Genomic DNA, 25428 nt, shown 5'->3' on the forward strand with positions numbered 1-25428 from the left:
CCTGCAGAAGAATGGTATCATAGCCCCCATCAAGGGGTAATTGAAGACTAAATAAAGGAAGTAAAATAAAGAGAAGTCTACATTTTTATAATCTCCTTTATTTCAATCTCTTCTTTGTCTGAACTAAGGAGCCTCCATTTAGGCACCCAAGGCCATGCAGTAGGAGCTTAGTACATAAGTACATAAGTAGTGCCATACTGGGAAAGACCAAAGGTCCATCTAGCCCAGCATCCTGTCACCGACAGTGGCCAATCCAGGTCAAGGGCACCTGGCACGCTCCCCAAACGTAAAAACATTCCAGACAAGTTATACCTAAAAATGCGGAATTTTTCCAAGTCCATTTAATAGCGGTCTATGGACTTGTCCTTTAGGAATCTATCTAACCCCTTTTTAAACTCCGTCAAGCTAACCGCCCGTACCACGTTCTCCGGCAACGAATTCCAGAGTCTAATTACACGTTGGGTGAAGAAACATTTTCTCCGATTCGTTTTAAATTTACCACACTGTAGCTTCAACTCATGCCCTCTAGTCCTAGTATTTTTGGATAGCGTGAACAGTCGCTTCACATCCACCCGATCCATTCCACTCATTATTTTATACACTTCTATCATATCTCCCCTCAGCCGTCTCTTCTCCAAGCTGAAAAGCCCTAGCCTTCTCAGCCTCTCTTCGTAGGAAAGTCGTCCCATCCCCACTATCATTTTCGTCGCCCTTCGCTGTACCTTTTCCAATTCTACTATATCTTTTTTGAGATACGGAGACCAGTACTGAACACAATACTCCAGGTGCGGTCGCACCATGGAGCGATACAACGGCATTATAACATCCGCACACCTGGACTCCATACCCTTCCTAATAACACCGAACATTCTATTCGCTTTCCTAGCCGCAGCAGCACACTGAGCAGAAGGTTTCAGCGTATCATCGACGACGACACCCAGATCCCTTTCTTGATCCGTAACTCCTAACGCGGAACCTTGCAAGACGTAGCTATAATTCGGGTTCCTCTTACCCACATGCATCACTTTGCACTTGTCAACATTGAACTTCATCTGCCACTTGCACGCCCATTCTCCCAGTCTCGCAAGGTCCTCCTGTAATCGTTCACGTTCCTCCTGCGACTTGACGACCCTGAATAATTTTGTGTCATCGGCGAATTTAATTACCTCACTAGTTATTCCCATCTCTAGGTCATTTATAAATACATTAAAAAGCAACGGACCCAGCACAGACCCCTGCGGGACCCCACTAACTACCCTCCTCCACTGAGAATACTGGCCACGCAATCCTACTCTCTGTTTCCTATCTTTCAACCAGTTCTTAATCTATAATAATACCCTACCTCCGATTCCATGACTCTGCAATTTCTTCAGGAGTCTTTCGTGCGGCACTTTGTCAAACGCCTTCTGAAAATCCAGATATACAATATCAACCGGCTCCCCATTGTCCACATGTTTGCTTACCCCCTCAAAAAAATGCATTAGATTGGTGAGGCAAGACTTCCCTTCACTAAATCCGTGCTGACTTTGTCTCATCAGTCCATGTTTTTGTATATGCTCTGCAATTTTATTCTTAATAATAGCCCCCCCCCCCCTTATTATATAATGGGTCGTAGGTGGTTAGCACAACCCGGTAGCCTTTGCACTTATGCCAGCCAGAGAGCAGGGTCTAAATACAATAGGGACAGGTATAACTTACAGGTTTCTGTAAGTTACCTGTGCAAGTGGGAGACACACCTATATCCCAGCTATGCCCCCTTGTGTGTTAAGCGAGTATTTACAGGACAAAGCCCTTCTCTCAGTACCCTTCTCCACCACTGCCAACTCCAGGCTCCGCTCATTCTGCCTTGCTTCACCCTATGCCTGGAACAATCTTCCTTTACCCATACGCCATGCCCCCTCCCTACCCATCTTCAAATCTCTGCTTAAAACTCACCTCTTCTATGCTGCCTTCGGCGCCTAACCGCTCTAGATAGACAGAATGCCCCTATCTATCCACTCTATCAGATTAACTGTTCACTCGTCCTCTAGATTGTTCACTTGTCTTTAGATTGTTCTCTTGTCTTTTAGATTGTAAGCTCTTTGAGCAGGGACCGTCCTTCTATGTCTAAATTGTACAGCGCTGCGTAACCCTAGTAGCGCTTTAGAAATGCTAGTTAGTAGTAGTAGTAGTAGTAGTAGCACAGTCTGTTCATTTATGTGCATAATGCACACATAACTGTAAATATTTATTTATTTATAGAATTGCCCTTCACATCCTTAGACTCTCAATCCCTTTGGATGCTTATACTATTCATGTGCCAGTGACACCTAAGTACTCATTTTCTCAGCGTTCTCCATTAGTCTTGACTTAGCTTCCCTCTTCTGTTTACACTACAAATTTCTGGCTGTACTCACTATTTCTCAGTGTTAGGGTGTGAGCTTTCTTCCACCATTTCACCTTCCATGCCTAGTTTTGTTGTAAACTGTCTAGAATTGTAGAAGGACGGTATATAAATTTCATAAAGGAAATGCAATTTCTCACACGTGTAACTTTCTGCCTCTAGCCACTGTGAGTAAGATTACAGATGTGTTAAATAAAGCACTTGCCTCTTTCACTGATGACACCAAACACCGGAATGGATTGTTTACGTATGATGGGATAGACAGAATTGAGTACAGATCTAAGAAAACTTCTATAATTTACACATGTTCTGGTACTACTACTACTTATCATTTCTATAGCGCTACTAGACGTACGCAGCGCTGTACACTTGAACATAAAGAGACAGTCCCTGCTCGACAGAGCTTACAATCTAATTAGGACAGACAAACAGGACAAACAAGAGATAAGGGATTATTAAAGTGAGGATGATAAAAGAAGGGTTCTGAACAAGTGGATAAGGGTTAGGAGTTAAAAGCAGCATCAAAAAGGTGGGCTTTTAGTTTAGATTTGAAGACGGCCAGAGATGGAGCTTGACGTACCGGCTCAGGAAGTCTATTCCAGGCATATGGTGCAGAAAGATAAAAGGAACGGAGTCTGGAGTTAGCAGTGGAGGAGAAGGGTGCAGATAAGAGAGATTTACCCAGTGAATGGCGTTCCCGGGGAGTAATGTACGGAGAGATGAGAGTGGAGAGGTACTGAGGAGCTGCAGAGTGAATGCGCTTATAGGTCAATAAGAGGAGTTTGAACTGTATGTGGAAACGGATAGGAAGCCAGTGAAGTGACTTGAGGAGAGGGCTAATATGAGCATAACGACACTGACGGAATATTAGTCGTGCAGCAGAATTTTGAACAGATTGAAAAGGAGAGAGATGGCTAAGTGGGAGACCTGTGAGAAGCAAGTTGCAATAGTCTAAGCGAGAGGTGATAAGAGTGTGAATGAGGGTTCTGGTAGTGTGCTCAGGAAAGGGCGAATTTTGCTGATATTATAGAGAAAGAAACGACAGGGTTTAGCAGTCTGTAGAGAAGGAGAGGGAGGAGTCGAAGATGACCCCAAGGTTACGAGCTGATGAGACAGGAAGGATGAGAGTGTTATCCACAGAAATAGAGACTAACGTCTAGGCACCTTGTATGTAGGTATATTTTCCATCGCTTGTGCTAGTATTCTGTTAAAATAAAAAGAAAAAAGTAGGCTTTTTAAAAAATATAATATTTTATTGAATTTTCAGAAATTGCCTCACCAATCTAATGCATTTTTTTGAGGGGGTAAGCAAACATGTGGACAATGGGGAGCCGGTTGATATTGTATATCTGGATTTTCAGAAGGCGTTTGACAAAGTGCCGCACGAAAGACTCCTGAAGAAATTGCAGAGTCATGGAATCGGAGGTAGGGTATTATTATGGATTAAGAACTGGTTGAAAGATAGGAAGCAGAGAGTAGGATTGCGTGGCCAGTATTCTCAGTGGAGGAGGGTAGTTAGTGGGGTCCCGCAGGGGTCTGTGCTGGGTCCGTTGCTTTTTAATGTATTTATAAATGACCTAGAGATGGGAATAACTAGTGAGGTAATTAAATTCGCCGATGACACAAAATTATTCAGGGTCGTCAAGTCGCAGGAGGAATGTGAACGATTACAGGAGGACCTTGCGAGACTGGGAGAATGGGCGTGCAAGTGGCAGATGAAGTTCAATGTTGACAAGTGCAAAGTGATGCATGTGGGTAAGAGGAACCCGAATTATAGCTACGTCTTGCAAGGTTCCGCGTTAGGAGTTACGGATCAAGAAAGGGATCTGGGTGTCGTCGTCGATGATACGCTGAAACCTTCTGCTCAGTGTGCTGCTGCGGCTAGGAAAGCGAATAGAATGTTGGGTGTTATTAAGAAGGGTATGGAGTCCAGGTGTGCGGATGTTATAATGCCGTTGTATCGCTCCATGGTGCGACCGCACCTGGAGTATTGTGTTCAGTACTGGTCTCCGTATCTCAAAAAAGATATAGTAGAATTGGAAAAGGTACAGCGAAGGGCGACGAAAATGATAGTGGGGATGGGACGACTTTCCTATGAAGAGAGGCTGAGAAGGCTACGGCTTTTCAGCTTGGAGAAGAGACGGCTGAGGGGAGATATGATAGAAGTGTATAAAATAATGAGTGGAATGGATCGGGTGGATGTGAAGCGACTGTTCACGCTATCCAAAAATACTAGGACTAGAGGGCATGAGTTGAAGCTACAGTGTGGTAAATTTAAAACGAATCGGAGAAAATTTTTCTTCACCCAACGTGTAATTAGACTCTGGAATTCATTGCCGGAGAACGTGGTACGGGCGGTTAGCTTGACGGAGTTTAAAAAGGGGTTAGATAGATTCCTAAAGGACAAGTCCATAGACCGCTATTAAATGGACTGGAAAAATTCCTCATTTTTAGGTATAACTTGTCTGGAATGTTTTTACGTTTGGGGAGCGTGCCAGGTGCCCTTGACCTGGATTGGCCACTGTCGGTGACAGGATGCTGGGCTAGATGGACCTTTGGTCTTTCCCAGTATGGCACTACTTATGTACTTAAATGGCAATAACATTATTTCAGACATGAAATAGACTTAATTAAGTAACAGTAGAGATAATTAACTTGAGATAAAACAGAAAAATGAGCAATTACAGATAATGATATTGCAATTATGATAAAAATAAGATTAAAATAAAATATGACAGCTGTCCTCAATAGTGAATATGCAAAGAGATAAAATAAAATCAGGTGGAAAAATAATTGTCCAGTGTTTTCCATTCTTGTAAATGTCAAATTCTTTTGGGATTGAGATAATCCAGTGTGGTTTTGTTGTTTTTATAGAGTATAGCCCAGTTCCACCACATGTGATTTTTAAATAAGAACATAAGAGTAGTCATCCTGGGTCAGACCAATGGTCCATCTAGCCCAGTATCCTGTTTTCCAAACAGTGGCCAAACCAGGTCACAAGTACCTGGCAGAAACCCAAATCGTGGCAACACTCCAAGAAAAGAATAGTAAGATTCTAGAATCCTAAAGGGTGACAAGATTCCATGCAGAATCTCAGAGTAGCAACATTCCATACTACAAATCCCAGAGCAAGCAGTTGCTTCCCCTGTCTGCTTCAATAGCAGACTATGAACTTTTCCTCCAGGAATTTGTCCAAACTTTTTTTTAAACACAGATATGCTAACCGCTGTTACCACCTTCTCTGGCAAAGAGTTCCAGAGCTCAACTATTCGTTGAGTGAAAAAAATATTTCCTCCTATTTGTTTTAAAAGTATTTCCATGTAAAACAAATAGGAGGAAATATTTTTTCACTCAACGAATAGTTAAGATCTGGAACTCTTTGCCAGAGAAGGTGGTAACAGCGGTTAGCATATCTGGGTTTTAAAAAAGGACAAATTCCTGGAGGAAAAGTCCATAGTCTGCTATTGAGGCAGACACGGGAAGCAACTGCTTGCCCTGGGATTTGTAGTATGGAGTGTTGTTTCAATTTGGGTTTCTGCCAGGTACTTGTGACCTGGCTTGGCCACTGTTCGGAAAATAGGATACTGGGCTAGATGGACCATTAGTCTGACCCAGTATGGCTACTCTTATGTTCTGCTTTGTAGCTTATGTTAGGCACACTAGTATAGAAGAATGTGGAGGTGGGGTACCACTATAGCAGTACCCGGTCATTCATACTGTCCTGAGCTGAGTCAGGAGTTCAGTACTAGAAGTGAGAGAGGAAGCCAAGAGGGAAAGCAAATCAAGAAACGCATAGTTTGGAGGTAATGTACCCCTTCTCCTTAAAAAAACTCCACTATCTCTCCTAACTCTCCTTCTGCTGCTGCCATGCTATTTCTTTGGGCTCACTTGGGGGGGGGGGGGGGCAGAGGGAGATTGTTTTATTTCTGTGAAAAAGGGAAATGATGTTTCTCTCCATTCTTCTTTCAGTTTGAGACTTTACTATAAGTCCTCTCCATACAGAGTTGTCAGAGGAGCAAATTGTTTAGGAAATGTTTCAGACCATGCCACCACATAAGCCACATCTCCCCCCATGTCCCTCCAGTAAAATAACGTATTTATCCTGGTGACCATAGGTCTGGAGGAAAAGGGCAAATACCAGCTACTCTCCACACTTTAACCTGCCCAACTAGCACAGAAAGTTTTACTAAACTTACCTTTCTGTCTATAGTTTTCTATCCTCTGTCTCTGCTTATTTTTGGTCTTTGCTTATGTTTCCTCTCAGCTTTCATATTGCTTCTCTTTTATAAATTCTTTCCAATCACCTCTCATTTTATTTTTCATTTCTCTTTTCTCCATGTACTCTCTCATCTCATTTCCTTCTAGTCTCACCTCTAATTCTACTTCTTACCTTTTCCCACCTTCATTTCTCTTTTCTCCATCGTTACCTCTCCTCTCACCTTTCTCTCAGCCCCTCTTTTCCCAATTCCACACTATCTCTTCAAGCTCCTTTTTTTTTCTCTGCACCTTGTGTTCCCTCTGCCTGCGCTTCTTTCTCTCAGCCAAATTGTCTCCTTCTTCCAGCATCCTTCCTCCCTGAGCTCCTTTTACCCTCACAGCCTGTTTCTACTCTCCCACAGCACCACTCTCAGTCCCTGCCTGTCCTCATCACCTAGCCTCTCTTCCCTTTAGAGCTGGTTTCTGCTGCTTCCAGCCCTTTACAGCAGAAATCTCTCTCTCTCCCAGCCAGTATCCCCTTTCAAATCCTTTGACCCCCTTCCCAGCCACTCTGTTTCTCTCCCCACGGTTCCGCTCCATCTCTGTTCCCTTTACCCAGCCTCTCTACATCAAGCTCTTCACAGCAGACTTCTCTCCCCCTGCCAGTAACCCCTTTCAAATTTCTTCACCCTTTCCTCGCCCCCTGTCTTCCTCACACAGTACTTCTCCATTTTGTTTTACCTTAACTGCTAAATGTATTATTTTGACAACACATTTATTTGTAGCATTTATACCCCGCTCTTTCCTGCTCGATAGCAGGTTCAGTGCGGCTTACAATAAATTAAAATTGTCATGCCAATAAAATTAGGTGGCTCAGATGCGTATTTTCAAAGCACAGACTTACAAGTTACCATGGAACTTTGTACGTCTAAGTGCTTTGAAAATGAGCCCCTCTCAGGCTTTTTTTTTTCTTTTCTCAGTGACTTTCTGTTGCTTTTCCCCTCCCTATTGGTGGTAGTGTAGACAGGAAATACTTCTATCACTAGGCTACAGTTGTTCCCTCCTCCCCCTATAATCCATCAATGAGACACAGCCTGCCAGTAGGCTGCAGCAGCAGCTGCTTCTTCCTCCTGCAGCTCATTGGTCAGACAAGCCAGCCAATAAGATGCAGGAGGAGGGAGCAGTGGCTAAGATACAGAAGTACCTCATTTCTGCTTTCCCCTGCTGCCCTACAGCATGGAGCTTTCTTCTACAAATTTAATAAAGTACAGCGTAAAATATTGGGGAGCCCAAGCATCGACAGAGCTGGCACCTGTGACTCAGGGAGTTGAGTGCTTGTCATGTGAAATCCAGTGCCAAAGTGTATGGAATGTTGCTACTATTTGGGGTTCTACATGGAATGTTGCTACTCTTTGGGGTTCTATATGGAATGTTACTACTCTTTGGGGTTCTGGAATGTTGCTACTATTTGGGTTTCTGCCAGGTACTTGCGACCTGGATTGGCCACTGTTGGAAATAGGATACTGGGCTTGATGGATCATCGGTCTGACCCAGTATGGCTATTCTTATGTTCTTATGTCTTTCATTTGGGGTGCAGAAATCTAAGGAGAGGGGAAGAGATTTAAAAAAAAAAACTGATGTCCACTGACAAAGACACTGCATGTTTGGTATATGTGAAGGCGTACTATTAATTAACTGGGGTTTTTGCATTTTCAGGTCAGTCCTGTGAGACTAGGAGATCCCGTAGACCTTCTGACTGAAGTGATTCATCAACTGATAGGATGGAAACCTACAGTTCTTGTAGATCCACCGAGGAGATAAATGTGATTGCTACAGTACACTTTACTTGGCAATTGTAATGTGCCTATAGTTTAAGCCTGCCTTCTCCTTGTATATCTTCTATTTTGTGCAGCTGTTACTTGATACACAATGCAAGCACTTGTTCTTAACCCTAGGGTGGAGCGTATCTCCTTGACAAAAGCAGAAACAATTGAATGAATAAGACATTTTGATTTTACCGTGCTTAATGTGCATGTCTTACAGTGAACTATATTGCAGGGCAATTATATTGATATTTGTTTTATATTTCTATATGACAAAAGACATGACGTTTACAATGTATATAACATTTGCATTACTGTGATTGGAATATGGTGTTCATTTCTCATATATTTCAAACATTTCGGGGGGGAAAAACACATCTTGCAACCGTATTCGATGTTTTCCATATGCTTTAGAAACTATCTCAAGGACAGCCGTGTAAAATTAAGGGGATCTTTTACTAAGGTTCAGTAGAATTTTTAGCTCACACTAATAATCAGCTGGAGCTGAACGCTAAGACTTCCATTATGGGTGTCTGGCGCCAGCTAAAAACACTAGTGTACCTTAGAAAAAAACCCCCTAAGTCAAAATAAATCGGATGTGTTGAAAAGTAGACAGATATATACTTACCCACATATTCCGTTTGACACTGGCTGAAATGTCCATTAGGTTTCTCACGGCAGTTTGTTTTTGCTCATATTATTTTAAAAGGGGGAAAGGGAAGAAACGGGGTTGTTTTGTAGAAAATGAAACAAATACCTGAAGTGTTGTAGCATATGCAGATTATCACAATGGCAAATGGAAGATTTGCTCTTCACGTCTACTTATTGCTGATCATGTCTCGCGTGCTTTTGCATTATTTAGGTCATCGATCATGCTTGCAGGCCTACATGTACTTTCTACTCAAACACCTGCAAGTTGAATTTCAAGTGCAAAGTACCCATGTAGATTTAAAATTCCAATCTTCGCATGTTCTATCACAACCACACACACACACACACAACCTAACCTCATCCCTCTTTTTGAGAGTAAAGGTTCCTGTACCCCAAACACACAGGTAGATTTACTCACACTGGAGGCTGGCAATTTCCCAATTCACTTTTTCCACAGCCAAACAGGTATTTATCCACATAAAGGGCATCTTTTATCAAGTCACGCTACCAACAATGCCAACAGAGCCTCTACTCAGGAAATCTAGACTGCTCCAACTCGACATTTCGTTCTTTAGATTGTAAGCTCCTTTGAGCAGGGACCGTCCTTCCTTGTTTATTTTGTACAGCGCTGCGTAACCCTAGTAGCGCTCTAGAAATGTTAAGTAACAGAGCCCATTCACAGAGAATAAAAGAGGGCCAAAATCTTTATAAATTGCCTTCTAATTGTTTGAGCCTTTCCCTCTAAAGGCTGGGGGACTTTGTGCCCTGCCTCCCTCTCATGACATACCTCAGTATGCCCAGAACCATACTTCACTCAGAAATGCCAGGTGGTAGAGCTGAATACCTGCTGCTCCTCTTTTAGTTCGTATAAATAACCAGTTTCTGTATTCACTGAAGCCATCAAAAGACCCTGAGTTACTAAGGTGTTCTTTACTAAATTAGATAGCGTCTTATTCATTATCAGATTAAGAGCGCCAGCACATATGTTGCATAGTTAATTTTAATGGCAACAGTAAGCGGAATAAAGAGATTATTAAGTTCTTTCTTGGAAAAAAAAAAGATGGGCATTTTCTTTTCTAAATTCACATTAAGCACTAGTGTAGTCATAATCCCCGGGATTCTATATATCGCGCCTTAATTTCCGCATGGAAATCAACATTGCGCGTAACTTAATTGTTTAGCTAATTAGCGCTGTTAACAAGCAGTTATCAGCACTAATTGGCATTAAGATTTACACGCACAACTCACTAAGTATTCTGTAATGTGGTGCATGTAAATTCTAAGTCACATAGTTGAAAAGTGGGCGTGGGCGTTTCTAAAGTCTGTGTGCGTTGTTTTAGAATAGACCCGCTCTGCTCCTAATTTAGGCGTCGCAGTTTACGCCATTTGGCATAAATGGCCATGATTAGATTTGGTTGCGTGGAGAGGCACTGGGCTTCATTCTTTATACCATGCAGAATTTTAAACTTATTCTATAAAATTTAGGCATACTGTAAAGAATACACCTAGACATATTTTTTTCTGCGCAGAATTTTCCGTCGCCATATATAGAATCTAGCCCAATATGGCCTCAGCTGAGGTGACGTGTAATATATTATCGAGGTGATCAATATCTTGTCCCTGTGGGACATACAGTATTTATAAAATAGGCAAAAATGATTTCTTGCAAAATGGCCTTAAGAATGTTAATGGATCAGAAAATCTAGACAAGAACGCAGTTATGTTACAAAGCATCATTCCTGAAGAATGGTGCTGTCTTGTTTAGTTCGTAGTGGTTTTATCTGTATAAAGATTTTCTCTTTGTCCTTTAGTGTCAGTAGGAGTATACGTATTTAATTTATGATTTCTGTTACTAAGTGCACCTTGTGTCTATGGGACAAAGGTGTGGTCTTTATCACAAAAGATGGACAATTTTACATTGCAAGTTACATTTGGAATGCAAGTTACGTGAAGGAAAACATTTAGCAAAGAATTTAAATGGTTAAGATATCGGTTCCTACAGACTTTAAGGAAACTGGAAGCAAACATTCTGTCGAAACTGTTCACATTTACTTGAGGTTGGAAAGGCTTTATCCATTTCTACTTTTGTACTCACAAGCCATGTTGCCACTCATCTGATCCCGTGCTTTCCTTATCCAGCCAGACAGAATCGTAGATTTAAGACTCTGTATGAAAACTCGCATCAATACATCTGTGGGGAGAGTCCTCAAAGAATAATGCTTCACAGCTTCCCAAAAACAGGGAGGATTTGGGGCATAAAATACACACCTTTGTTTTTCTATATCAATGGTTTTCAGCCCAGTCCTTGGGGATCACCTGGCCAGTTGGATTTTCAGGATATCCACAATGAATATACATGAGATGAATTCTTTCATGGCATACACATTTCTCTCATGCATATTCATTGCAGGTATCCGTAAAACAGGACTGGCCAGGTGGTCCCTGAGGTCTGGGTTGAAAACCACTGATCTGTATCAATAGATTAGTGTTTATTTTAGAAAATGATTCTTCACCATCAGTTATACTGCTATGCAAATGTATATTTTGCTTAAAATTAACATCTTCAGTCTGAACTTTTCAGCTAGCTTGATCTGCGCTTGACTGTTTTTCCTGATATTTTGAGGTTGTAAATAGCCTATAATGTATATTGAATTTCACACTGTAAAATTTTTATTTTATTCCTTGTATTATATTAAGCGAAGATCCCTATGTATATGGAAGTGCATAATAAATATATTTGCTTTTCAGCAGACATCTCACTGTTTTCATTTTGCAGTCTCTTTTCTGTGAAAGATTTCTAGAACAATATTCATTCTAAAGCGCGACCCCCTTTCAAACATAAAACTTGTGCTATTTCAAGCGCTTTTAAAGGGCAGTTATATAAACTAGACACTCGCATTCAAAGGTGTGTTACATACATAAATGTTTAATGCAGCGCATGTTTTCTAGCAAAAAAGGTGCCGGTACTCAAATGCCAGGCTACCCTTCAGGGGTGGGGTGATCACAGTCACAGAATCTATGACAAGGCAGAATTGGTGTGTAGAGCCTGAGCTCTTTCATTAAAACTTGGGGTCCATGGGTCAATTTTTGCAGACAATGGAAAAGGTGCCGGTACTCAGTACCCCATGTACCCCCTCAAAAAAAGCCCTGGTTTAATGGCATCTATGTGTACCTAAGCACTATTCTTCAAATACCTGATGAACTTACGTAGGGGCTCTTTTACAAAGGCACGTAAGGGTCTACTTGCGTCCAACGTACGCCAGATCAACATTACTGCCCGTCTACCACTTGCCCCGGGTGGTAATTCTGAATTTGGCGCACGCCAAAAACACACAGGAGAAAATATTTTCTATTTTCAACCCCGTGACGCTTGGTTGCACTTGAGACCTTACCACTGTCAATGGGTGGCGGTAATGTCTCAGGCCGAAAATGGATGTGCGCTGGTTTTTATTTTGCCACATGTCCATTTTCCAACTCCTTTAAAAAAAGGCCCTTTTTCTAGGATGCGGAAAAAAACTGGTGCACACCCAAACGATGCGCACGCACTGCCGCAGGCCACTTTTTGCCTTGGCTTAGTAAAAGGACCCCTTGTTCAAATTTGCAAGGAAGCTTGCACAAAGGCAGAATATAGATGAGGCAAATCAAATCATGGTACTTAAAAGAGGTCATTTACTGAATGCATAGCACATAATAAAAGCTTTTTATATATATACATTCAAAGCAAGAAGCCAGTAAAAGAATCAGTTACCACTATAAGACTGGGAATTAAAAGGGGCACTCAGGTAGGTCAAGACTATAGCAGAGAGACTGAATGCTTTGCTTTGGTTTCCCAGAGTACTGATGAAATTGCAGTGATGGAACTAGAAAATGACATTGCAGATCTATTATTAATCATTTGTAATTTATCTTTAAAATCAAGTGTGGTAGTGGAAGATTGGTGGGTGGGCAGTGTAACGCCAATTTTAAGGAAGATTTCAGAGGTGACCTGGGAAATTATAAATGAATGATGTCTATGCAAAATGGTAGAGACTGTTATAAGCCATCTCTCTCCTCTTCAATCTGTTCAAAATTCTGCTGCACGACTAATATTCCGTCAGGGTCATTATGCTCATATTAGCCCTCTCCTCAAGTCACTTCACTGGCTTCCTATCCGTTTCCGCATACAGTTCAAACTCCTCTTATTGACCTATAAGTGCATTCACTCTGCAGCTCCTCAGTACCTCTCCACTCTCATCTCTCCCTACATTCCTCCCCGGGAACTCCGTTCACTGGGTAAATCTCTCTTATCTGCACCCTTCTCTTCCACCGCTAACTCCAGACTCCGTTCCTTTTATCTTGCTGCACCATATGCCTTGAATAGACTTCCTGAGCCGATACATCAAGCTCCATCTCTGGCCGTCTTCAAATCTAAGCTAAAAGCCCACCTTTTTGATGCTGCTTTTAACTCCTAACCCTTATTCACTTGTTCAGAACCCTTATTTTATCATCCTCACCTTAATATTCCCTTATCTCTTGTTTGTCCTGTTTGTCTGTCCTAATTAGATTGTAAGCTCTGTCGAGCAGGGACTGTCTCTTCATGTTCAAGTGTACAGTGCTGCGTACGTCTAGTAGCACTATAGAAATGATAAGTAGTAGTAGTAATAAGCACCGCCATACTGGGAAAAGACCAAGAGTCCATCAAGGTCACAAGGAGCTGCAGTGGGAATCATGCCCAGGTTGCCAGGATCAAAGCCTGCTGCACTAACCATTAGGCCACTTCTCCACCTTCTATAAAGTATTGAAATATAGTCCTCCTACTGATCTATATGAGGTGTGGTCTTCAAGACTTCTCTGATGTTTCTCTACCACCCAATTGGGAAACTCTATGGAACAATGTCAATAGACCATTATTTTGTGCTGGACTTAAGCAGACCCTATTTTTCTTCATCCGTAAGGCTGTATGGACTCCATAGAGAATGTGGAGAGCAAAATTACTATAGCAAGCCATTTGCTGGCGTTGCTGGAACTCCGATGGCACTTTGTAGGAGATTCTGTATATGGCGCCTTAAAAATTTGGCGCTGAAATCAGTGCCGACTAAGCATATGCTATCATTGGCACCTAGATTTAGACGCTGATTATAGAATATGCTTAGTTGATATTTCAGTGCTATCTGCACGCATCCATTTGTGCCAATGAAAACCTGGTATAAATCTCAGCGCAAAGATTTAGGCGCATTGGGCCATATTCTATAGGCGTCTAAATTTTGAAACGCCCATGAAACACCCATAACCATGCCCCCTTTTGCCTCCGCACATTTGAAGTTTGGCACATGTGAGTAACATAGTAGATGATGGCAGAAAAAGACCTGCATGGTCCATCCAGTCTGCCCAACAAGATAAACTCATATGTGCTAGTTTTTGTGTATACCTTACCTTGATTTGTATCTGCCATTTTCAGGTCACAGACTGCAGAAGTCTGCCCAGCACTAGCCCCGCCTCCCAACCACTAGCCCCGCCTCCCAACCAATGGCCCCGCCTCGCACCACTGGTGCTGCCAACCAATCTCTGCTAAGCTTCTGAGGATCCCTTCCTTCTGAACAGGATTCCTTTATGTTTATCCCAATTCTGTTACCGTTTCATCACCACCTCCCGCGGGAGGGCATTCCAAGTATCCACCACTTTCTCCGTGAAAAAATACTTCCTAACATTTTTCTTGAGTCTGCCCCGCTTCAATCTCATCTCATGTCCTCTAGTTCTACTGCCTTCCCGTCTCCGGAAAAGGTTCGTTTGTGGATTAATACCTTTCATATCATGACAGAATACACTTAGCGAGTTGTGTGCCTAGATTCTAATCTGTGCCAATTAGTGCTCATTATTGCTTGTTAAGCCAATTAAGTTGCGCACGGTGTTACAGAATCCATGCCAATTTCAGCACCTAAATCTAAGTGCACTGTATAGAATCTTTTGGGGTTTATGTCATATGATTTTTGAGTGTCTTCCAATACTCACTCTGGTTGGAAATCTGGTCAACCAGAAAGCAAATTACTCGATGTTCCTCTGACATCTGACAACTTAAAAACGACCTATGAACTAACTAACATCCGCAAACTTTTGAAGACCCATCTCTTTAACAAGACATACCACAAAGAACAACAAATATGAACTCCTATACACATACCTAGAATTGTCTTATAATATTTGATTGTCAAACTACTACTATGTTCTCTCATTATCATGTTACGCAAGATCCTTCTGTAATACCAAATGTATATTTCCACCATTCATAATATATTGTAAGCCACATTGAGCCTGCAAAGAGGTGGGAAAATGTGGGATACAAATGCAATAAATAAAAAAATAAGATATTATTGTTTTATGCTTTCTTCACCACTGCTTCCATGATTCCCCTTGCAAACCTAAACTAATTGATGCCCTTATTGCAATTGGTGTACAGCAAATTTTCAGACATTGGAAAAATGCAAACTTTCTCAATGACAAACAAAAAATAGTGAGGGGAGTCCAAGGAGGAGTTCAAGAAGGCTTTAATGTAAACAGCATAAAAACGACCCGACACAGCCGTGTTTCGGCACAAAGGCCTGCCTCAGGGGTCAGGTAGAATTACACAAAAATAAATACAAAACAACCAAAAATACATAAAATATACAGTAAATAAAGTATCAATATATAATATAATATTAGTAAAAGTATACAATATATATTATAATATATATATATATTATAAAAGCAAAACTGTTGGTGTATGGATGAAGAGAGTCTTGAAAAAAATGTGCTCAAACAGTATGAATAAAACAGTATGAATAAATCATGATGTACCTCTTATGTTATGGCAAAAAGATTAACATAATATAAATTGATTCCCTTTTTATTTTTATTATTATAAATATATACAGATGTATTTTTATTCATTTATATTTTCTACATACATATATATTTTTTAAACGTTTACAGTATGTTTTGTATGCACTGCTATTTAAGTTGTTTTATTTGTGTTTTCTTATATCATCTTATTTTATCCACCGCTTGATACTTTATGTACTGTACATTTTATTTATTTTTGGTTGTTTTGTGTTTATTTTTGTGTAGATCTACCTGACTCATGGTCGTGTTGGGTCGTTTTTATGCTGTTTACATTAAAGACTTATTGAAATCCTCCTTCGACTCTCCTCACTGTTTTTTTTTTTTTGCTTGCCACTTTTTTTTGTTTGTCACTCACATTCACATGAAGTTTTTTCCTCCTCCCCCTTTTTAACTTTCTCAATGAAACATTTTGGTGGAATACGGTCTGCCTTTATTGACGTTACAAACTTCATGCTGCTGAGAAATTGAATACACTCAGTGCCTTATCTATACCGTGGAAGCCAGTTGGAAAGTTTCTTCATTCCTTTTTGAAGAATGACAAACATATTGATCACCCCAACGCCTCTTAGAGTTCATAATTACATTGTTATTTTGTTGTATGACACTTTGTTACGTTTCTTGCAATGTTTTGCTTCATTTTATGCAATTGTATTTTGCATCTCTTATTTCTAAATACTATTAAATAATGTGAACTAAAAGAAAAAAGATAAACATGGGGAAAGCTACTACTATCCCTGGGATTGGTAGCATGGAATCTTACACATCTTTGGGATTCTGCCACATTCCCCTGACCTGGCCGCTGTTGAAAGCAGGATACAGGGTTAAATGGACCATCAGTCTGACCTAGTGCAGCTATTCTTATGTTCTTATATTTCCTAGAGGGGCATTTTCGATATGACAGACATCTAAGTCCGACTTTGGATGTTTTGCAAAAAAAACGTCCTAAATGCTCAAAATGGCTAACAAATACCTCTGGTTGTTAGGGTACATAAGTGTTGCCATACTGGGAAAGACCAAAGGTCCATCAAGCCCAGCATCCTTTTTCCAACAGTGGCCAATCCAGGTCACAAATACATGGCAAGATTCCCCAAAATGTACAAAACATTTTATACTTCTTATCCCAGAAATAGTGGATTTTCTCCAAATCTATTTAATAATGGTCTATGGACTTTTCCTTTAGGAAGCTGTCCAGACCTTTTTTAAACCCCGCTAATCTAACCACCTTTATCACATTCTCTGGCAACAAATTCCAGAGTTTTATTGCATGTTGAGTGAAGAAATGTTTTTTCTGATTCGTTTTGAATGTACTACTTTGTAGCTTCATTACGTGCCCCCTAGTTCTAGTATTTTTGGAAAGAATAAACAAGCGCTTCACGCCTACCCGTTCAACTCCACTCATTATTACATAGACTTCTATCTCCCCTCAGCCGTCTTTTCTCCAAGCTGAAGAGCCCTAGCCGCTTCAGCCTTTCCTCATAGGGTAGTTAGTAACCCCTGAGTCCACATGTTTTTCAGACTGACCAGGATCTCATCACAAACAGCATCCTATTCTAGATGTTCTGAGTGGGACACTGTTCTTCATGCCAATTCTTATTAGACGGCCGCTGGTGAATAAGTTAGGGAAGCCTCTGTGGAACTTCAGCTCAGTCACCCTCTGATGCTTGTGGCACCATTGCTGTTCCTTGCTGTTCAGAGTTACTGAGAAGAGTATGACAGCAACTTCATCTGGAGTGGAGCGGAGAAGTAGCTTATACAGATCCATCGTACCTCCTGGTATCATCCATTATCCTTTTCTTCATGTTTTTAGTCTCATGGATTAATCCAATGGTCTCTCATGTTTCTCAGACCTCACTCTAACACTATTTGTTTTTGTCTCACCTAGATTGTAAATCGCACTGAACCCTGGAAAGGGGATATTAGTGGTATACGAGAATTGATTTGAATTGAATCGGGGTCTGTGCCTTTGCATTAGGAATGGAAAAGAGCAGATTAGAAGGGTCTTCATGATTCTTATCGGTCATCATCGTCTCTGTTTCTGTGTTTCTAAACAGGCCCCAATGGATTTAGTAGCACATTGTCAGTGCTGGATTTAGGCATAAGCTAAGGGTCTCACAAAATTTCAGAATTTTTGGGGGCTTTTAGAATTTTATGTAGCTTTTTATGTGCAGAGCCGACATCTACAGTTGAAACAACAAAATTCACTTTAAATACCTTACTATTATATCATTAAATGGCATATATATGTTTTGTAATTTGTTCATGGCGACCCAAGCTCCTGTTTTGGAACGCACCTTTGAGACTTTCTGATGTAACTTTTTAACAAGCTTTCTATAGCTTAGGGTCTCACAAAGTCTAAATCCGGCACTGCACATTGTATTTTCTTTCTGTTTAACATAGCAAGCTGTTCACTTCCTAGGGGTTTACCCACTCTAAGGGTAAGGTAAAATTTATGGTATTTGCCTGGAGCAATGAATCTCTCTATAGTCCCAGGTCACTGCAACCACAGGGAGCCTCAGAGAGAGAGGGGGGGGGGGGGGGTTCTTTCTGTTTAGGCAATAAAACACAATTGATGCAATTTTCCAATCAGGTGATAAAGATCTAAGGCTCTAATCCCAGTACAAGCTAATGAATCCAGGGAAAGCATTAAGTACAAACAAAGTCCAAAGCCCCTTGTGCCTGTGAAATTCCAAAGAGCTGAACACTTTGAGCTAAGTTTTTCAGGGAGGAGGGGGGAGCTTTCCATATAACATACACGTTATTCCAGTGGCGATCCTAGGTCGGCTGCCACCCGGGGTGGATCGCCGCTGCGCACCCCCCCCCCCCCCTGGGTGCAGTGGCGTCCGTCCCCCCCAGGGTGCAGCAAGACACCCCCCCCCCCCCGGCACAATGGCACCCCCCTCCCTGGCGCATCAAGCCCCCCCCCCCCCCCCGGGTGCATTCTTGGCTGCTGGAGGGTGCAGAGAGCAGCATGTGCCTGTCGGCTCCACTGGCTCCCTGCTCCCTCTGCCCCGGAACAGGAAGTAACCTGTTCCGGGGCAGGGGGAGCAGGGAACCAGCGGAGCCGACAGGCACACGGCTGCTCTCTGCACCTTCCAGCAGCGTGCACCTGGGGCGGACCGCCCCCACCACCCCGCCCTTGGTACACCACTGCGTTATTCATATAAAGTTCCATGTTTACTCAGCCGAGCTGATCAATGGATGAATGTACAGTACACGTAGAACTTCATACAGATAAACATTTCAACCAGGACACCTGAGCATGTCCCACTGTAGGCCATTTTTAATCTGTGCTAATGCTTACCACACCTTAGAAAAGCCCCCCCCCCCCCCCCCCCCCGTAATGTTTTCTCATGATTGCGCTTTTAATGGAAGAAGTAACTAACTTGTTAGTCTCGCTCACACACACAAGGATTGACTCGGGCTGCACAAACTTCAGCAGGACATGTTTATCCACTGCTACCCTAGCTGAGATCATATTTAACCATCTCTCTGACCTCATGTGCAACTGTCCTTAAATTAGTCACCTTATTTTCTGACTCCTCTTATTCTCTTACCTATCTATGGGGCCCTTTTACTAAGTCATGTAGGTGACCAATTCACGTCAATGTTGAGTTAGCGTGTGGCACTTGCAGTAATTTCCTTTTTGAAGCGCATCCGCTAGGTTCGCGGGAAAATATTTTTATTTTCTGGCGCTCGGGCAGTAATCATCATTCTATGCGAGTAGACCATTACTGCCCAGTTACTGCATGAGACCTTACCACTAGATCAATGGCTGACGGTAAGCTCTCAGACCCAAAATGGACTTTCGTTATTTTCATTTTGCCGCACGTCCATTTTCGGCAAAAATTTTTAAAAGGCATTTTTTTACAGGTGCACTGAAAAATGATTCTGCGCACACCCAAAACTTGTGTCTACACTACTGCAGGCCATTTTTCAGCGTGCCTTTGTAAAGGGCCCCTATATGTTCCATCTTTGCTTATACCTTACACTGACATTGAAAACGTTCTATTACGTATTGTGTTGATATTATAAGTAGTATACTATTGGGCTCATTTTTGAAAGAGAAGGAAGTCCATCTTTCGACATAAAACGGAAGATGGACGTCCTTCTCCCAGAGACATCCAAATTGGTGTAATCGAAACCCGATTTCAGACTTTTCCAACTGCAGTCTGTTGCAAGGATGTCCAAATTTCAAGGGGGCATGTCGGAAGCATAGCAAAGGCGGGACTTGGGCGTGCCTAAAACTTGGACGTCTTTGACCCATAATCGAAAAAAGCAAGGACATTCCAGATGAACACTTGGACGTTTTCACCCGGACGTGTTTTTTTTATGACTAAGGCACAAAAAGGTGCCCGAAGTGACCAGATGATCACCGGAGGGAATTGGGGATGACCTTATGTTACTCCCCCAGTGGTCACTAACTCCCTCCCACCCTCAAAAAACATCTTAAAAAATATTTCGTGCCAGTCTCAAATGTCATACTCAGGTCCATGGCAGCGCATGCAGGTCCCAGGAGCAGTTTTAGTGGGTGCAGTGCACTTCAGACAGGTGGACCCAGGCTCATACCCTCATACATTTGTGGAGGAAACAGCGAGCTCTCCAAAACCCACCACAAACCCACTGTACCCACATCTAGGTGCTCCCCTTCACCCCTTAGGGCTATGGTAGTGGTGTACAGTTGTGGGTAGTGGGTTTTGGGGGGCTCAGCACACAAGGTAAGGGAGTTACGTTCCTGGGAGCAATTTATGAAGTCCAGTGCAGTGCCCCCTAGGGTGCCCGGTTGTTGTCCTGGCATGTCAGGGGGACCAGTACACTAGAAATGCTGGCTCCTCCCACGACTAAATGGCTTGCATTTGGCCGTTTTTGACATGGACGTCTTTGGTTTCGAAAATCGCCAAAAATCAGAAACGTCCATGTCTAGGGACGACCAAATCTAGGGACATCCAAATTTAAGGATTTGGACGTCCCTGACAGTATTTTCGAAATGAAAGATGGACATCCGTCTTGTTTTGAAAATATGGGTTTCCCCGCCCCTAGATTTCACTGTTTTGCAAGGACGTCCAAATCGCAACTTGGACGTCCCTTTCGAAAATTCCCCTCCATGTCATACTTTCTATTGTTATTTGAATATTTTTACTACTGTAATTGTCTGTTGCTTATGTTTGATTTATTCTTACTGTACAGCACCTTGAGTGGACTCTTTCAAAAAGGTGGTAAATAAATCCTAATAAATACATATGTATGTTGCCATTTTCCCCGTCCCCAGAATGCCTCTCATCCCAACCCTTTGAACAGATGACGTTTGGCAATATGAGTGGCTTATATGAGCAAAGCCTAGCATTCTGTGGGTAGCAAAATTCAATCTAAAGGATTTATGAGGTCAGCACTGCTCAAATGTTGGCCTATTTATGTACAGTGTAATTATGGTGAGTTAAAAGTATTTAGCAATTTTCCCTTTAATGCAGCATTGTTTTGTGATGAGGGGAGACATGATTGAGGTCTACAAAATCCTGAGTGGAGTAGAAGAGGTAAACGTGAATTGATTTTTCACTCTTTCAAAAAGTACAAAGAACAGGGGACACTCAATGAAAGTACATGGAAATACTTTTAAAAGAAATAGGAGGAAATATTTTTTCACTCAATGAATAGTAAAACTGTGGAACTCTTTGCCAGAGGATGTAGTAACAGTGGTTAGCTAGCATATCTGGGATTTTAAAAAGTTTGGATAAATTCCTGGAGGAAAAGTCCATAGTCTGATATTGAGACAGACTTGGAGAAGCCACTTCTTGCCCTGGGATTTGTAGCATGGAATCTTGCTACTATTTGGATTTCTGTTCGGTACTTGTGACCTGGATTGGCCACTGTTGGAATGCTGGGCTAGACTGACCATTGGTCTGACCCAGTATGGCTATTCTTATGGAAAAACAAAACATAATTCCCATTTCTACTAGCTTAGGGGTCCTTTCACTAAGCTGTGACTAAAACGTGGTCTGCGCTATTTTTAGCTCGTGGGTTTTCTGCATGCTGAGGTCACTTTTAGCACAACTGTAAAATGGCTGCAATTCCTTTTTTTTCCATTAATGACCACATGCTAATTTCCCAATTATCGCATGGCCATTAGCGCAGGAGCCCCTTACCACTATCTTTTTTGTAGGCGCTAGTACCGCACTAATCAGTCAACGTGCACCAATACTCATGCACTAACCAATTAGTGCACAGCACTTCTTCTCTCCCTCGCCAAACAGGCCCCACAAAAAAAAAAAATAAAATAAAAAATCTACTGTTTAGCACATAGGAATCACGTGCCAATTCCAGGACTACTGGAGGACGCCTGAGCATTTTTAACCTGCGCTAATACTTACCACACCTTAGTGAAAGGACCCCTTAATGGTTTCTTCCGATTGTACTTTTAATTACACTTGTCAGTAACATGGGTGTTAGATGTCTCTCTGCTTTGACGTCAAGGTCACAAAGAGAGCCATGTGAATGGAAGAGCTGTGATTAGAACTCAGTTACAAGGAAGAAGAAAGACTTGCTCCAGGGTCACATTGGTACATCAGGAATGGAAACAAAGACATAAGATCAGTGGAGTGGAACAGGTGGATGTGAAGCGTCTGTTCACGCTTTCCAAAAATACTTGGACTAGGGGGCATGCGATGAAACTACAGTGTAGTACATTTAAAACAAATCGGAGAAAATATTTCTTCACCCAGCGCGTAATTAAACTCTGGAATTTGTTGCCAGAGAACGTGGTGAAGGCGATTAGCTTGGCAGAGTTTAAAAAGTTTTTAAAAGTTTAAAAGGTTTAAAAAGTTTTAAAAAGGGGTTAGACGGTTTCCTAAAGAACAAGTCCATTAACCACTACTAAATGGACGTGGGAAAAATCCACAATTCCGGGAATAACATGTATAGAATGTTTGTACGTTTGGGAAGCTCACCAGGTGCCCTTGGCCTGGATTGGCCGCTGTTGTGGACAGGATGCTGGGCTCGATGGACCCTTGTTCTTTTCCCAGTGAGGCATTACTTATGTACTTATCTCCTCTACTTGGCTCACCTTTATTACATAGAGCAGTGATTTAACCTATTGTGATGTCATAGTGGCTCATTCCACCAATAAGAGCCAACCTCATTAGTGATGTCACAATGGCTTGATTGTATAGAATGTTTGTACGTTTGGGAAGCTTGCCAGGTGCCCTTGGCCTGGATTGGCCGCTGTCGTGGACAGGATGCTGGGCTCGATGGACCCTTGGTCTTTTCCCAGTGTGGCATTATGTACTTATGGAAAATTGTCAAGGCACCCCCCCCCCCCCCCACATGGTTCAGCATTTGACTTTCTCCCCCTCCCCCCCACACCTACACTTAGTCCAATATTTATTTATTTGTTTGTTGGTTTGTCCTTATATCCCACAATTATCCAAAAACAGGTTACAGTTCAATGTGACTTACAATTTTTCTTTAGGTAGATGATACATTTTTTTTGTATTTAGCATTTCATTACAATCACTATCTTTTCTTCTTTACATTATATTCAGTGTCGGACAAAGTGTATTATGTGTGGTGAGTCATTAACTACTACTACTACTACTTAACATTTCTACAGCGCTACTAGGGTTACGCAGCGCTGTACAATTTAACAAAGAGAGACAGTCCCTGCTCAAAGAGCTTACAATCTAATAGATAAGAGTGAGACAAATATAGGACAATCAAGCCATTGTGACATCACTGATGAGGTTGGCTCTTAGGCATTGGTGGAATGAGGCATTATGACATCACAATCTCAGCTCTGGTTAAATCACTGCTATATGTAATACTACTACTACTACTTAACATTTCTAGAGCGCTACTAGGGTTACGCAGCGCTGTACAGTTTAACAAAAAAGGACAGTCCCTGCTCCAAGGAGCTTACAATCTAATGGGCGAAATGTCAAGTTGAGGCAGTCTAGATTTCCTGGATAGTGGTTAGGTGCCGAAAGCGACATTGAAGAGGTGGGCTTTGAGCAATGATTTGAAGATGGGTAGGGAGGGGGCCTGGCGTATGGGCTCAGGGAGTTTATTCCAAGCATAGGGTGAGGCGAGGCAGAAAGGGCGGAGCCTGGAGTTGGCGGTGGTGGAGAAGGGTACTGAAAGGAGGGATTTGTCTTGAGAGCGGAGGTTACGGGTAGGAACGTAAGGCGAGATGAGGGTAGAGAGGTAAGGAGGGGCTGCAGATCGAGTGCATTTGTAGGTTAGTAGGAGAAGCTTGAACTGTATGCGGTACCTGATCGGAAGCCAGTGAAATGACTTGAGGAGAGGGGTGATATGAGTGTATTGGTCCAGGCGGAAGATAAGACGTGCAGCAGAGTTCTGAACGGACTGAAGGGGGGATAGATGGCAAAGTGGGAAGCCAGTGAGGAGTAGGTTGCAGTAGTCAAAGCAAGAGGTAATGAGAGAGTGGATGAGAGTTCGGGTGGTGTACTCAGAGAGGAAAGGGCGAATTTTGCTGATGTTATAGAGGAAGAAGCAACAGGTCTTGGCAATCTGCTGGATATGCGCAGAGAAGGAGAGGGAGGAGTCGAAGATGACTCCGAGGTTGCGGACAGATAATATTTCTTGAAAAGGTAAGTTTTCAGGCCTTTTCTGAATTGAAGGTACTCAGTGATGCTTCTTATCATCTTAGGTAGTTTACCTTCTCTTCCCCCTCCACCCACACAAATAGTCCAGCATTTACCTTCTCTTTTCCCCATGCCCACAAAAATAGTCCAGCATCTCTCCCTTCTGTCTCCTCTCCAGCCAGCGACCAGGTATCTCCCCTTGTCTCTCTTGAACCCCCCCCCCCCCCCCCCCCCCCCCGGTGTACCTTTAACATTTTTCTTGTCTCTAGCAGTCAGCTGCAGCAATTCGTACAGCCTGCTTGTGCCAACCCTGGCGCTTCCCGCCTATGCGGAAGCAGGAAGTTATGTCACAGAGAAGGCTCTGAGGTTGGCGCAGGCAGGCTGTATGAATCGCTGCTCCCTGCCACCAACCACTAGAGACAAGAAAACTTACTCCATTCTGGCACTAATTAAGCTGGCCGAACTCCCACGGCACACCTGGGGAGCAGCTGCGGCACACGGGTTGAAAAACGCTGCCCCGGGGACAGGCAGATCCTCTGGAGCCCTGCAGAGCTTGCTTGTCCCACACTGTTGAAAATGTGATAGTGAAACAGCACCACCCACTGGCAGGAATGTAGGTGGAGGACTCCTGCTCAACTTAGAGGGAACAATGGCCATGCCCCCTTTGGAGCTGCGTGCCATAAAATTTAATAGGATAGGGCACAGGGGCATAGCCACACATAAATTCAAACGACTTGCAATTATTGTTTGTTAATGGCTCATTAAATAATTAGTTTACACATGGATCTGGGATCTGCGCCCAACTTTGGGCGATCCATACAGAATCCGGGGGTGGGTATGAAACTTCCTCTCTCATCTTCAAGTTTCAATGTAAGCAGCAGCAGTAGGTTTTGAGTGAATGAACATTTTTTTTTGTTACATTTGT

General features: G+C 42.4%; 1 protein-coding gene across 1 annotated transcript in view; it reads left to right on the forward strand.

Moving 5' to 3' along the window:
* Positions 1-9651, forward strand: part of ANKRD50 (ankyrin repeat domain 50) — a 120625-nt gene extending 110974 nt beyond the window's left edge. Inside the window, exon 5 of the mRNA XM_030191763.1 lies at positions 8297-9651. The gene's annotated coding sequence lies outside the window, so the exon portion shown is untranslated. The remainder of the gene's footprint in view (positions 1-8296) is intronic.
* The last annotated feature ends 15777 nt before the right edge of the window (positions 9652-25428 follow it).

This window comes from Microcaecilia unicolor, chromosome 2 (genome assembly GCF_901765095.1).
Source record: "Microcaecilia unicolor chromosome 2, aMicUni1.1, whole genome shotgun sequence".
NCBI lineage: Eukaryota > Metazoa > Chordata > Amphibia > Gymnophiona > Siphonopidae > Microcaecilia > Microcaecilia unicolor.